Raw genomic sequence first — 12671 nt, forward strand, 5'->3', positions numbered from 1 at the left:
AATTTTGCATGAAACTTCTTGAAATCCTTGTTATGGTTTTTCCTACTGTCTCACCCCCCTACAGTTTCAGGTATCGAGGATGAGCTTGGATTGATAGTAGCGGGTTAAGTAGAAGAATTGACGTTGAGGAATTATTTATTTATTTAGAGAATTTTGTCTATTTATTTGAGGAAATTGATTCTATATCTATAAAGAGTTTCTTTTTGAGATCCTGGGTGTCTTTTACTGATGTATTTTGATTTAATGAAATCAAGGATGTTATTTAGAAAAATTCGGGGTGTTACAGAGGGTCACACAATTGAACATGTTAATGCGGTGACAACCATAAGGAGTGGAAAAAATGTTGACAACTAAGTAGGTGTTTCTAATGAAGAAAGTGAACCGGTGCAACCAAAAGTTGACACCCGTCCCGTTTCACATTTTATTCCTCCTTCATTGCATATGTATGAACCCTTTGTTGAGAAAGTATTGAAAAATGATTTGAACAATGATTTGAAAAAGGATTTGAAAAATTCTTGTGTTGAAGATGTTTTGAAGAAAGACTTTGACATGGTTTTTGAGCCAAAGGCTCCATTTTCGGATGCCTTGAAAGGATCCATTTCTATTGATAAACAAAAGACCAAAGTGAATGAAATAATTGAAGTACCAATAGGCCTATGGCCTAGCGATATAAGGCTCCTACTTCCCAAAGGGAGGTTAGGGGTTCGAACCTCAGAGAAGGCAGTGTGTGTGAGTCCTAACTAGGAAAAAAATATATGAAATTATTAAAGTGTTTAGGCAAATGAAGATCAATCTTCCACTTTTGGATGTAATTAAGCAAATTCTGGCTTATGCCAAGTTTTTGAAAGATCTTTGCACCCAAAAGAGGAAGAACAAGAGCCAAGCACCCAAGAAAGTGGTCTTGACCGAGCAAGTAAGCTCCATTTTGCAACACAACACTCTCCCAAAATTTAAGGACCCTGGTTCACCTACTACTTCTTGCATCATTGGTGACCATGTCATTAATCGGGCTCTTCTTGATTTAGGAGCAAGTGTTAATTTTTTTCCTTATTCGTTGTATGTTAAATTGGGCTTAGGAGACTTGAAACCGACGTCGGTAGTTTTGTAATTTGACCACCGATCCATCAAAAAGTCCCAGGGTATCATTGAGGATGTATTGATTAAAATTGATAAAAAAAAAAAAAAAAATTCGCGGTTGATTTTGTTGTCATTGACATGGAACCGGTCCAAAATCCCAAGAATCAAATTCCCATTATCCTTGGTCGCCCATTCTTGGCAACTGCCATTGCCAACATCAATTGTAGGACAGGGATAATGAAATTTTCATTTGGGCACATGAAGGTGAAATTGAATATATTTAATCCAACCCCAAGTTCAATGGATAAGCATGAAGAAGTGTGTGTTGTGGAGAAGTGTCTTGAAAATGAATTTGATAAAGTTGAGTCTTTGCTTGAAAGTGGAATTTCAAAAAGGTCATCTTCTAAAATGATTTCAAAGAAAGTTGTTTCAAAAACAAAGTTTGAAAGGGCATGGAAGCCCAAAAATTGTATTGACAAAGGACCATCAATTTCCTTTGAATCAAATCCAATAAGTTCTCTAGCGAACCATTTGTTGGGTGGGATTTAAAAATCCATTCACCCCATTAAGGAGTGGATGCATCATAAGATTTTTTATTCGGGCTAAAACGTCTTGCTAGAGACGTTAAAGACTAGTGCATTTCATACATTAAGGACTTATACAACAACCTTATTCCTCCATCATTTCTGTTTTTACATGTTTCTGCGTCATCTAGATATAAGTTGATTTGAAAAATCCGGCTTGAGAGCCATTTTCTGCATTTTGAGTACTACTAGGGACATTTCGATCGATTAAACTCAAGTTCGATGGATAGAAGTCCTACTTTGATCAATCGAATCACTTGTATTGGGGATTTTTGACATTTCATTTCGATCGATCAAAGGTAAGTTCAATCGATCAAAATCCATATTGGATCGAACAAAGTTAAGGGTTCGATTGATCGAAGTTCTTCGATCGATCGAAAATGCACCATTTGAAAATTTTCAGCTTCCTATTTCTCTTTTCCTTTTTCTTTTTCTTTTCTCCCTATTTTTCCTTATTCTTTTCTTTTTCTTTTTCCTTTTCTCTTTATTTTTCATTTTCTTTCCTATTCATCTTTTTCCTCTCTTCTAAACCATAGCTACCACCATCTTTTCTCTCTCCCCGAATCCATCTCCACCTCCTCCCTCTTAATCCATCTCATTCTCCCTCATCCTTTCTCCCTCAACCTCGCCATCTTGCTCTCATTCCAGCGAAGAATTCGAGAGCCCAAGCTTCCCGCCGCAAACCTCCATAGTCGTCAGTGGTGCTTTTGGCCATTCAGCCAAGCTCTTCTCTCCAATCTTTCTATTTTTCTCTCGGGTAGCATCAAAAACACCATTTCCGGCTGATTTAGGCCAAAGAAATCCCAAATCAAACTCCGGCGGCACCTGTAGATTCCAGCGAGTCTCCGGTCACTTTCTTCGGCACCGGTGAGGTTCTAAAATCTCCGTTTTGCTCCAGATTTCTCCCTTTTCTCCCCTCTACTCTCTAAAATTGTTGGGTAAGTTCTAATTTGTAGATTTTTATTTTATTTTGCTTCATTTTATTTTTATTTTTATTCTGTTTCTTGCTTTTTTTTTGCATTTTAAATTTTTCACTTTAATTTTCTTTTTGTACATAATTTTGTTTATATAATTTGAATACCAAAAACAAATAAAAATAGAAAAATAAAAATAACAAAAGAAAAATAAATTTCTTGTTGAAAATTGTTGCTTAACAAAAATATTTGGAACCAACTGATTTGGGACTGAATTCTGATGTATGTTGAATGTTGATGAGAGCAAATGAATATGGATTGTGGTTGTTGATGGTAGTTGTTAGAAGGAGAACGGGCAAATTGCATTGGATTTGTGGATTATTGTGGGTGGTGTCCCTAATTGATTGTTGAATTGTGGATTGTTAATGATTTAAATGTTTAAACTGATTGTTAATGGATGTTTGTTGTGTTTACAAATTTTGGGATGTCCATTTTTTAAGGGGAAACCATGCTGGATTTTCGTAAAATTTCTACACTTTGATTTTAAAATCCAAAACAGCATGTAGTTTGATTTTTGTACTTTAAAATGGAATTTAAAAAGAACTTTAAAGTTGGTTTTGGAACAAGAAGAAAGAAAATGTTCAAATGTTTTCCAAGCTGAGCTATTGATGTTAATTTTGAAATGGCATTGAAAAATTGACTTGTTGTGAGCATAGTTCCATCTTGTTTCTTTTACTTATCTTGAATATGAAGTGCATGGATGTGTTTCAAGTTGTCTAAATTGCTTACAAGCATGATTTGACTTGAACTCTTTGAAAATTGAAAATGCTAAGTCTTGTCTTAATGTATCAAATGTTTCAATGGACCTCTTTGCAAAGTTTTAGTTGGATTGAGTGCATTATTTTGGTAAAATGATCTCTTATTGTTGACATGCTTTGTGATCACACTTGTTGGGTTTCAAATGATTCAAAAAGGAAAATTTTGAAGTTGAATTACATGATTTCTTCAATTGATTTTCATTCATTGCTTGATTCTTGTCATGAAGTTTTTTTACAATGCTTGAATGTCTTGACCCCAAAGTTTTCAAAAATTCTAATTTTGCCCACAAGTGTTGAAAAATTCCAAAGTTGACCAAAATGCCCTTGACTAAGTTAAAATTTGTTCCATTCAATTCTTTTACATCCATTTGCATGTCCTAAGTGCCTTTGAACTTGTATATGATCCAATTCTTGATTCTTGCCAGGCTAGGGCACTAGTTTGATGCTTTTGACATTCTTTTTCATAATTTTGATCTTATTGTGCTTAATAATTTTTAGACCTACCAAATGAGGTTTTTGATAAAGTATGGGGGTGTCTTTCAGATTCTTGGAATTTCAAGTTCATAATTTTGATGTTGTACCTATTCTTTGGCCTTAGTTGAGATTTTGAATTGAAATGTGAACCAAGTTAGGACTGTGTTTCCCTTGATTTTGCTATTTATCTGATTCCATGCCATTGTCTCGATATCTTATACACTTGTGATCATTCTTGACGACCGAGGTTTTGTCAAGTCCAGACTTAAAGATGGTAAGCTTCTTGTATTCTTGATATTTATTCATTCTCTGCTTCATCTAAGCATCAAAGGAGGTCACGAGCGATGAGTGATCATAGGATGTTGATTTTGTTGCATTACAAGTATAGGATATTTCTTTGTCTGGAGTTGTTCTTACTTGTGCGTCATTCTGATATATGCCATCTAGTTGCATACTATGTCTAGGATTCTTTCTTGAACTTACCTGTCATAACATGCCTTGGATTGCTGTGTTTTGCAACCGTGCATTTCACTTAGTCTTTATTACATGACATGCCTGTTTCTTGAGTCCTAGGTCGACATTTGCCATGCCTATATGCTCTATGTTATCCTGTTGCTCTATTTGCTCTTCATTGTTGCACTTGTAGACATTCTTGCTAGGAATTGATACGATGTCATCCTGGAGTCTACTTGTCATATCATTGCAGCATTTTCTTAAGTTTTAGGTTTGTGAATACATGTTGCATTCTTTATGCACATCACTGCCTATGCTTGTTCTGTTGATCACGTTTTTGTTCAGATTGTTCCATATGTGACTTTTCTGCCCTCTATGCCATCATTGCATATCTGATCTGTTTTGTTTTGCTGAAACATATTTTAATCTAATTCTGAAGCTTTCTTATTCACTTCTTACACAAGTATGATCCTATTTTTCTATTATTTGCTTTTACTTAATTCAGGCATGCTTTATGTTTCCTTCTCATTTGCTTACCTTATCCTTTACCTATGCACTAATTTAAAGCTATTTTTGTATATGCAACGTAAAAGAAAGACTCTTGCTAGGAAACAAGTTTCCCCAATGCCACAGCACCGAGATGTCTGCCATACTGCAGCATATTGCTGACATGCTTACCCCGGATCCTACCATCTGATCCTATTTTCTCTCTCATACTCATGATCTCTATTGCTCTACATATGATATTTTTGCATCATATTTGGATATTTGCACTGGTTTGGATATATTTTTCTGGATATTTATTTGGATATATTTAGATATTTCTTGGATAGTTATTTGAATATTTTCATATTTTAATGGATATTATTGATTCTATGGATATTAAATCTTGCACTTATTCTCTATATTTGGAGTTTTGGATACTTGATATTAGTTTTGGATGTTATGAGCTTTAAATTGCTAGATGCCATGATTTTTGCCTAGTTCTCATTTTTACTTCTCGTTTATATCATTGATGCATATGCTTTGACAGTTGTTAGTGTGACCATTTTCAGACAAGTTTTTGGAATCTAAGTTTGGGGGTGCACCTTCCAAAGCTAAGCTTCTATTGCGGGGTCCCTTTTGCTTCACCCATTTGGTATATTCTTTCCATTATCTATTGCTTCATTACATATTGAGGACAATGCACAGTTTAAGTTTAGGGGTGTATTAGCATATCTTATATGTCGCACTTCATTTCTATGCATGTGGTATGATTTGAGAATCTGGACTATGATTTTGATTTTTTGAGGACCATGATACTTAGAATTTAAAAATTGCTTGACTTGAGAGTCCAATACTCCTTGTATGCCTTGTGGATGCCATTTAGGAGTAAATTTTTCAAAAGATTGATATCATACTTGCATTTGTGGTCCACATCATCCTGATTTTGTGATTGTTTTGAGATTCACTCTAGGATTCTACACTAGCATAGGCGCACACTAGCATTCATTTGTGGGGTACATGCTTTGTTGATTATTGAATTGGTTATATCCCAATTAAGCTAGTAGTGCATTGAAAGCTTTCATCTTGACAAAAGTGGATAACAATCCCTTTTCATCGAGTAGCCGGAATTCTAGCCTCATCAAGCACTGAATTTCTCGCGCTGAAAGGTAGAGGGCCCAAACTCTAGGTTAATAATTAAACTTGATCTCTATAAAATAAAATAAAATAAAATAAGTTGAAGCCGTTCGGTTTGGGAGTCATTGACCTAACGCTCGACCTCATGAATCGCTAGAAAGCTTAATAGATCAACACATTGCACCATGTTTCTATCTTTGATCCTTTAGGTTAGTAAAGAAAAAAAAATCGAGTGAAAAGAATAAGCGCACCTAGAACAATAAAGCTTTAATAAAAGGTCCACTCTTTGTTTTGATGATCGGTACTAGATTTGTGTGCTAGTTTGAACGTAAGGATGTGATCATTTCTTTAGTTGGCTCAGATAGTAACATATTTGATGCCAATTCACTCAAAAAGGATTCTAGTGTTGTTTTGATTTGCATGATCATTTTTTTGATGTGTGGAGGACCATATTTGCTTACTTGATATTGAGATTTTGGGAGATTGCTTGAAAAGGGTTGAAAAATTGCATACTTGAGGTAGTTTTCTCCTAATGCTTGTTTTGTATATTGGTGCCTCTTTAGTGAGAAAGAGCTCAATGTTTGTGGGTATCATTTCTGAAAACCCTCACGAGACTTCACTCGTCCACTAGGGGTAACCTAGGGGTTTAAATGGCTTATTGCATATGCTAAATGCAATCGTGTTCCCTACGAAAGTGGCGTTATCCTTTTATTGCTTTCTAGTTCATAGATGTATAGTTGTTTCTTTCTTTCTTTTCCTTGTAGTTCACTGTTAAGGACTAGCAATATCTAAGTTTGGGGGTGTGATGAGTGCTCAAATGTGACGCATTTTAGCACCTAAGCTAGGGTATTCTAGTCCAATCATCTATCTTATTTTCATGTCTTAGATACTTATTTGTGTTATTGCTTATTTTAGGTGAATAATGTTCAAATAGGCTAACAAGAGCCATTTAGATCGTTTTTGGAGCTAAGGAGCAAAGTTAGAAAGAAGCTAAGAAAAATGCATCAGGGCAACTTCGATCGATCGAAAAGGAGTCATGATCGATCGAAGTGATCTTCAATCGATCGAAATCAAGGCGGTGCCAGCTCAACCATTTGGATAAAGTCTTAATATATTTTGTGCCACGTCAGCTTCGATCGATCGATCGAAGCCCAAGTGTTTGATGATCGAACATCTTTGATCGATCAAAAATGCTGCTGGCAGTGAGTTGTCTAATTCCAAAGTGCGCTGTTTTCCACCTACCTTGTATAGTTGCGAATTTCCTCTAATCACAAGCTATTATTCTGACTTGGTCCTTACTCAAAAGAGTGTGTAATTAATTTATTGAACAATTATTGTAAGAGATAATTTTTTATTACCAATTATAGAATAGAAAATTTTCCTCTCTAGAACTAGGGTTGGGGAAGAAAGTAAGATGATGATGCCAACCTCCAAGCTAGCCCTTGAGGGTTCCATGTCTACTACCATGAGTGGCTAAATCCTACTCTTGAGGCTAGAGATGGCCCCTAGGCTTTCTTCTCAAACTTAGCCTTTATATATTTTTGGGGATTTTAATTGTAATGAATGTTTTGACAATGAATAGATATAGATCTTGTAATCTCTACTTGATTTGTATGATTTAATGCTTTTAATTAATCATTTCGCTTTAGTCATATGTCTATGTATACTAAAATTGATGTTCATGTGTTTTTCTCTAGATTTAATGGAATTGATGCATGTCTATGTGTGTTGATGATGCTAGTCAAGTGATGGTCAAGGTATAGTACTTAATTGAACACTCTTGAGATTTATTTGATGGTACACACTTGTTTTATTGATGGATTGTATCCCATCTCTAGTTTAATTAGTTTAATTTCATGTCTCTAGTCTAGTGTAGTGTAATTGCTTTAAATTCTTAGGTAGGTGAACAATCCATGCTTGTTTCTCGGTGTTCCATACTTGTGAATACAAATAGTGTTTTTCTCTAAATTTTTGTGCGTAAATTAATTGTGGTTTGATTGAATGGATTTTGGTCTCATTTGATAGGTTATGCTATTTATTTAATTGACTAGACAAATTATACTTATTTGCCTTCCATGCTTAGTTTCAATTAATGTCACACACACCCAAGTTACAATTTAAATTTCCCCATTAATGTATAATTGCTAGTGTTTGATGAAGTGAAGCTTAGTGGTGTCTCTATGCCCTAAGACCTCTTCTTATATCTTTTCCCTATTTTCTAAATTGCTTGTTACTTGCATTAATCTTTAATTGCATTGTAGTTTAACTAAACAACCACCAATCATCTTTGATCACTTGACCTACTAATCCAACATTAATTTTTGCCACAAACACACCTCCGATCCCTTGGGACGATCCCTACTCATGCTAGTTATATTTTTAATTAGAAGTGGTAGTGGCATTTTACAAATTTAAACTTGGCCACATTTTATCGTACATACGACGAGGCCACACCAACGAGGAAAGGAATCATCCCCCCAATGACCACTAAGTCCTCGAGATATAGGGTCAGCAAGTCCTTCCCAAGACCAACTCATACCCCGATGGAATCCCAACATTACACGAAATAGACAACAACGAAATGGATAGCCCCAATGCTAACCGTTACGAGACATCAACAAGAAAACCCCCAATCTAAGATGCCAGCGAGTTCGATGGGAACTCTACAAGATTCTACCAGAACCCTAACACAACGCCCCAAGTCTCCAAAGATAAGGGAGAGTAATTAATTGCACTAGCGTAATTAATTACACAAAACCTTTCCCATCCCAACTGTAGCTCGTAAGAGCTGTCCAAGGCAACACAAGAAGGATCCTAGGTCAACACACCCTCCAAATCCTAAAACAATCATCCTAAGAAAACAAGACACGAAAACCTCGCCCTGAAGCTCACAAAGCAACTCCCGACTCCCAAAGGAAGGATTCGAGTCAATACTGACTCATCGTCCCATGACTTTGGAAACAAAGACCTCAATGACATCATGATGTCAAGACCACTAGGAAGTCCTAAGAGATGACACCGGCACCTCTAACACCACCATGACTACATCACAAAAAAGATAAAAGTAAGTGAGACGAAACAATGCCTTCTTGGCCCACGTCTCATCTCGCCAGACGGAGACTACAACCCTACGTTCACCTAAGTCTTAATGAGAAGACTCTCTATGAGTCAAGACTGTGATGTTATATGTGTGAAAAGGAAATGAGATCAATAATAACACAAGTTATTATGATTGAATGGAACTCGCTCAGTGAATGCATTAAAAAAAGTAGCACCTCAATGTATGCAACATATAGTCATAATAAAGTAGATAAGCATATACAACATGCTAAACAGATAATGAAAACTTCTAAGTACTTAAACACCTAAGCACGTATCAAACCAGGATGCTTTTAAACACATAAGCATATAAGTACAGAAAACATCTCATCATATCGAGCATGTTATCAAAAGGCACGTAAACATGTTTTCAAAAAGCATGTTATGACGACCCTGGTTTTTAAGCCAGCATGTCCTGTGATGAACCGAAGATTGACCCGATAACGGATCCGATATGCGGAAGCGAAAACAGAAAATAAGACTCTAAAAAGTCAAAGTGACCTCCCATGAGGTCGTGGAACTCAATGAGAACTGATGCAGAAGCAAAAGATCGAAAATATGACAAATAAGCCCCTAGGGGCAAAATAGTTATTTTTGAAAATATGGATTCCAGTGCCACCAAGCATACCAATGGAAAGACAATGAAAAACTAACCAAGTTAGACCCAAGAATCACTTGATTCGGGGTCCCGATGAAGATGATATGAAACTCCAAAGTTTCATAAAATCAAACTTTTGAGTTAAAATCAATGCGGCAAGGATACTTTACAAGGGGTAAATTGGTCCATTAAGATAAAACTAGATGCAATTGAGCATATAGTTAGATATACGAGGAAAATTTAATAAATCTAGACTCAAGAATCACTTGATTCGGAGTCCGGGTAAAGAAGATATGAACCTTCAAAGTTTCAAAAAAATAGACTTATGGGTTCAAATCAATGTGGCAAGGGTACTTTGCAAGGGGTAAAATGGTCTTTTTCAGATAAAATTGGACGCAACCATCCATACCGTTGGATGGACAAGCAAAAGTTAATAAACTTAGACTCAAAAATTAATTGATTTGGAGTCAGGACGAAGGAGATATGAAGCTTCAAAGTTTAAAAACAAAACTAACTTTTCCAGGTTCAAAAATCTGGGCAGGAATAGTGTTTTGACAGAAAGCAACTTTTCAATTTTTTTTCCAGAACTGAGGCTAGAAACGGACCCTTAAACGAATTTTTCTGCAAAAACACGAAGAAGAAACCCCCATTAAAATCACGTTTTCTACCTGACATTGTGAAAGAAACCAAAAAAAAACACGATGTAAAGTCCCTAAAATGCCCCTTGAACAGCATAGGTCAAGATTGACCCAAAAAGCTGCTACATGAATTTTTTTTCCAGAAACAGCCAGAACAGAGAGTAAAAACAGGCTAGTAGATGAATTTTTCTAGGAAAACACAAAGAAAAAACCTCCCTCAAAATTGAGTTTTCTACATGACTCGTGAGAGAATTCAAAAAAAACTCACTGTAAAATGCCCAAAATGCCCCTAGCTCAGTAAGGAGTCAAAAACTCAAAAAAATGCAACTTTTCTGCACCAAGTATGCATTTGGCCCTAAATGCATTTCTAGGTTGAAACGAATGTGCACGCAAGTGTATTTAGTGTTTTTAAGTGTGCAGGAATGGTCCGCAGCTCCTTAGAAGACCCGATGCAAAATCCGACCCCCCAAATGCCAAATAGGCAAAAATGCACAAGAATTGGGAAACTTGAAAACCAAAATTAACAAATGATTTCAAATTACTGTTTGGCCCTTGGCCACACTTCATATATGAATAATGAGACCCTACGAAAGAATAAAAATGAAATTCCCACACCCGATGCAAAAGTTATGACACAATGTCTAAGCATTTTTCAACATTTTCATATTAAGCCTTGAAAACGAAAGTGCATAGAAAGCAAGATACATGTCATTGGCTTCCAACCTCATCTCATACATGTTAAATACATTGAAAAGAGTGTACTCATACACACTTTACATACATAGAATCAAAAGATACAAGCTTTGTCAAAATAAACAAAAGCAAACATGATATGCTAACATATGCATATTCAATGTCATCAAAAATACTTCAAGACTTCTAGCATGTCTAAGAGTGTTGTGTATCCCACAACAAAGCTTCTTTACTTACAAAACACCCAGTAACTTCAGGGTGAATAAACAAGACTAACAAGTTTATTCGCAGGGGATGAGCATGCATCGACTCGATTTCTTTAGAGATTTTTAGGACTAACATGATATAATTCAAAAGGGATCATGCCACCTAACGTCTATGTCAAAGATTAGACTCAGGGATTATCCTAAGCTACCATGGAGTATAAGCAACAAGAATCATGATATATGTACATATATAAAACAAGTCAAAGTTGGGATAATCTAAGAACACGATGAGAAGGATACTTGAACATAGGTTAACATGAATTGCATTATCAATACAATTAAGCAAAGTTTAGAATAATCCCATACAACAAGACAAAAGGATACTAGAATACAAGTATCACATTATTAATGGAGTTGAACAAGGTTTGGAACATATCAATTAACACGATAAGAAATATACTCGAATACAAGTTAACACGAATTACATCTATCAATGTAATTTACATGCTTAGAGCATTCCAATTAACACGATAGAAGTAATACACGAAATGAAGAACAAGACATAATATCTATGCAATTTAAAAAGAATGGAACATTCCATGAAACACAAAAAGGACTATACATGAATCAAGAACAAGGCATAATATATATGCAAGTAAACAAGATTGGAGCATTTCACATACACAACAAGTTTAAATATTCAAGGAATAGCAACTTTAAATTTAAAGAGTGAAATCAACCAATGTGGAAACTCGGATATCGCCCAGATTAAAACCGTACTCTTGAGATCACTTTAGGGCTACTAATCCATGGGTACCTTTCCCCTAGTGCGCACTATAGTGTAGGAGGACATTCCCCTGTACTAGAACCAAGTCCTAGCCATGTCAATTCTTAATTGATATCCCAAGTCCCAAAATCAACAAGTTGTGCAAACCAATATAGTATCAAAATACTAGAAATGCATTATCCGCGTCTCATACACAACCAAGATTTTAGAACACACAAGTCATGCCCTAAGTTCATCAACTATCATGGCATGTGAAATGTCGAGAAATCATAGTGTGCATCTATATAGATTACAACCAAGATATATATAGCACATGGAATCCATTGATGTAAATATACCACAAGTATAAGATTAATGATTTAATTAACTACTAAACAACACGTGTAATTAAATCATTCCAAGACAAATATGCATGTTCATTAAGTACTTTAACAAAACCAAGATACAAAGGGTCACGATGCTTGATAAAAGGATACAAGTCCATGATTTACAAGTCAAATTCACAAATTTAACAAGAGTTCAATTTCAAGGCATGATTAACTCAATGGAAGCATTAAAATGGAATTTAATCTACTTAAAGGATTAAATTATCAAGATTTCAAGGTGAGTCAAAATGTTCTATGAACAAGTTATTTCAAGGGTCATGTCAAGGCCAAGTTCATTGTCAAGTTACAAGTTCATTTCATATAAGACACAACCATGTGGATTTG

Source organism: Cornus florida, unplaced genomic scaffold (assembly GCF_030987335.1).
Source record: "Cornus florida cultivar Cherokee Brave unplaced genomic scaffold, ASM3098733v1 CherokeeBrave_3.0.0_Hap2_Chr07, whole genome shotgun sequence".
Lineage (NCBI taxonomy): Eukaryota > Viridiplantae > Streptophyta > Magnoliopsida > Cornales > Cornaceae > Cornus > Cornus florida.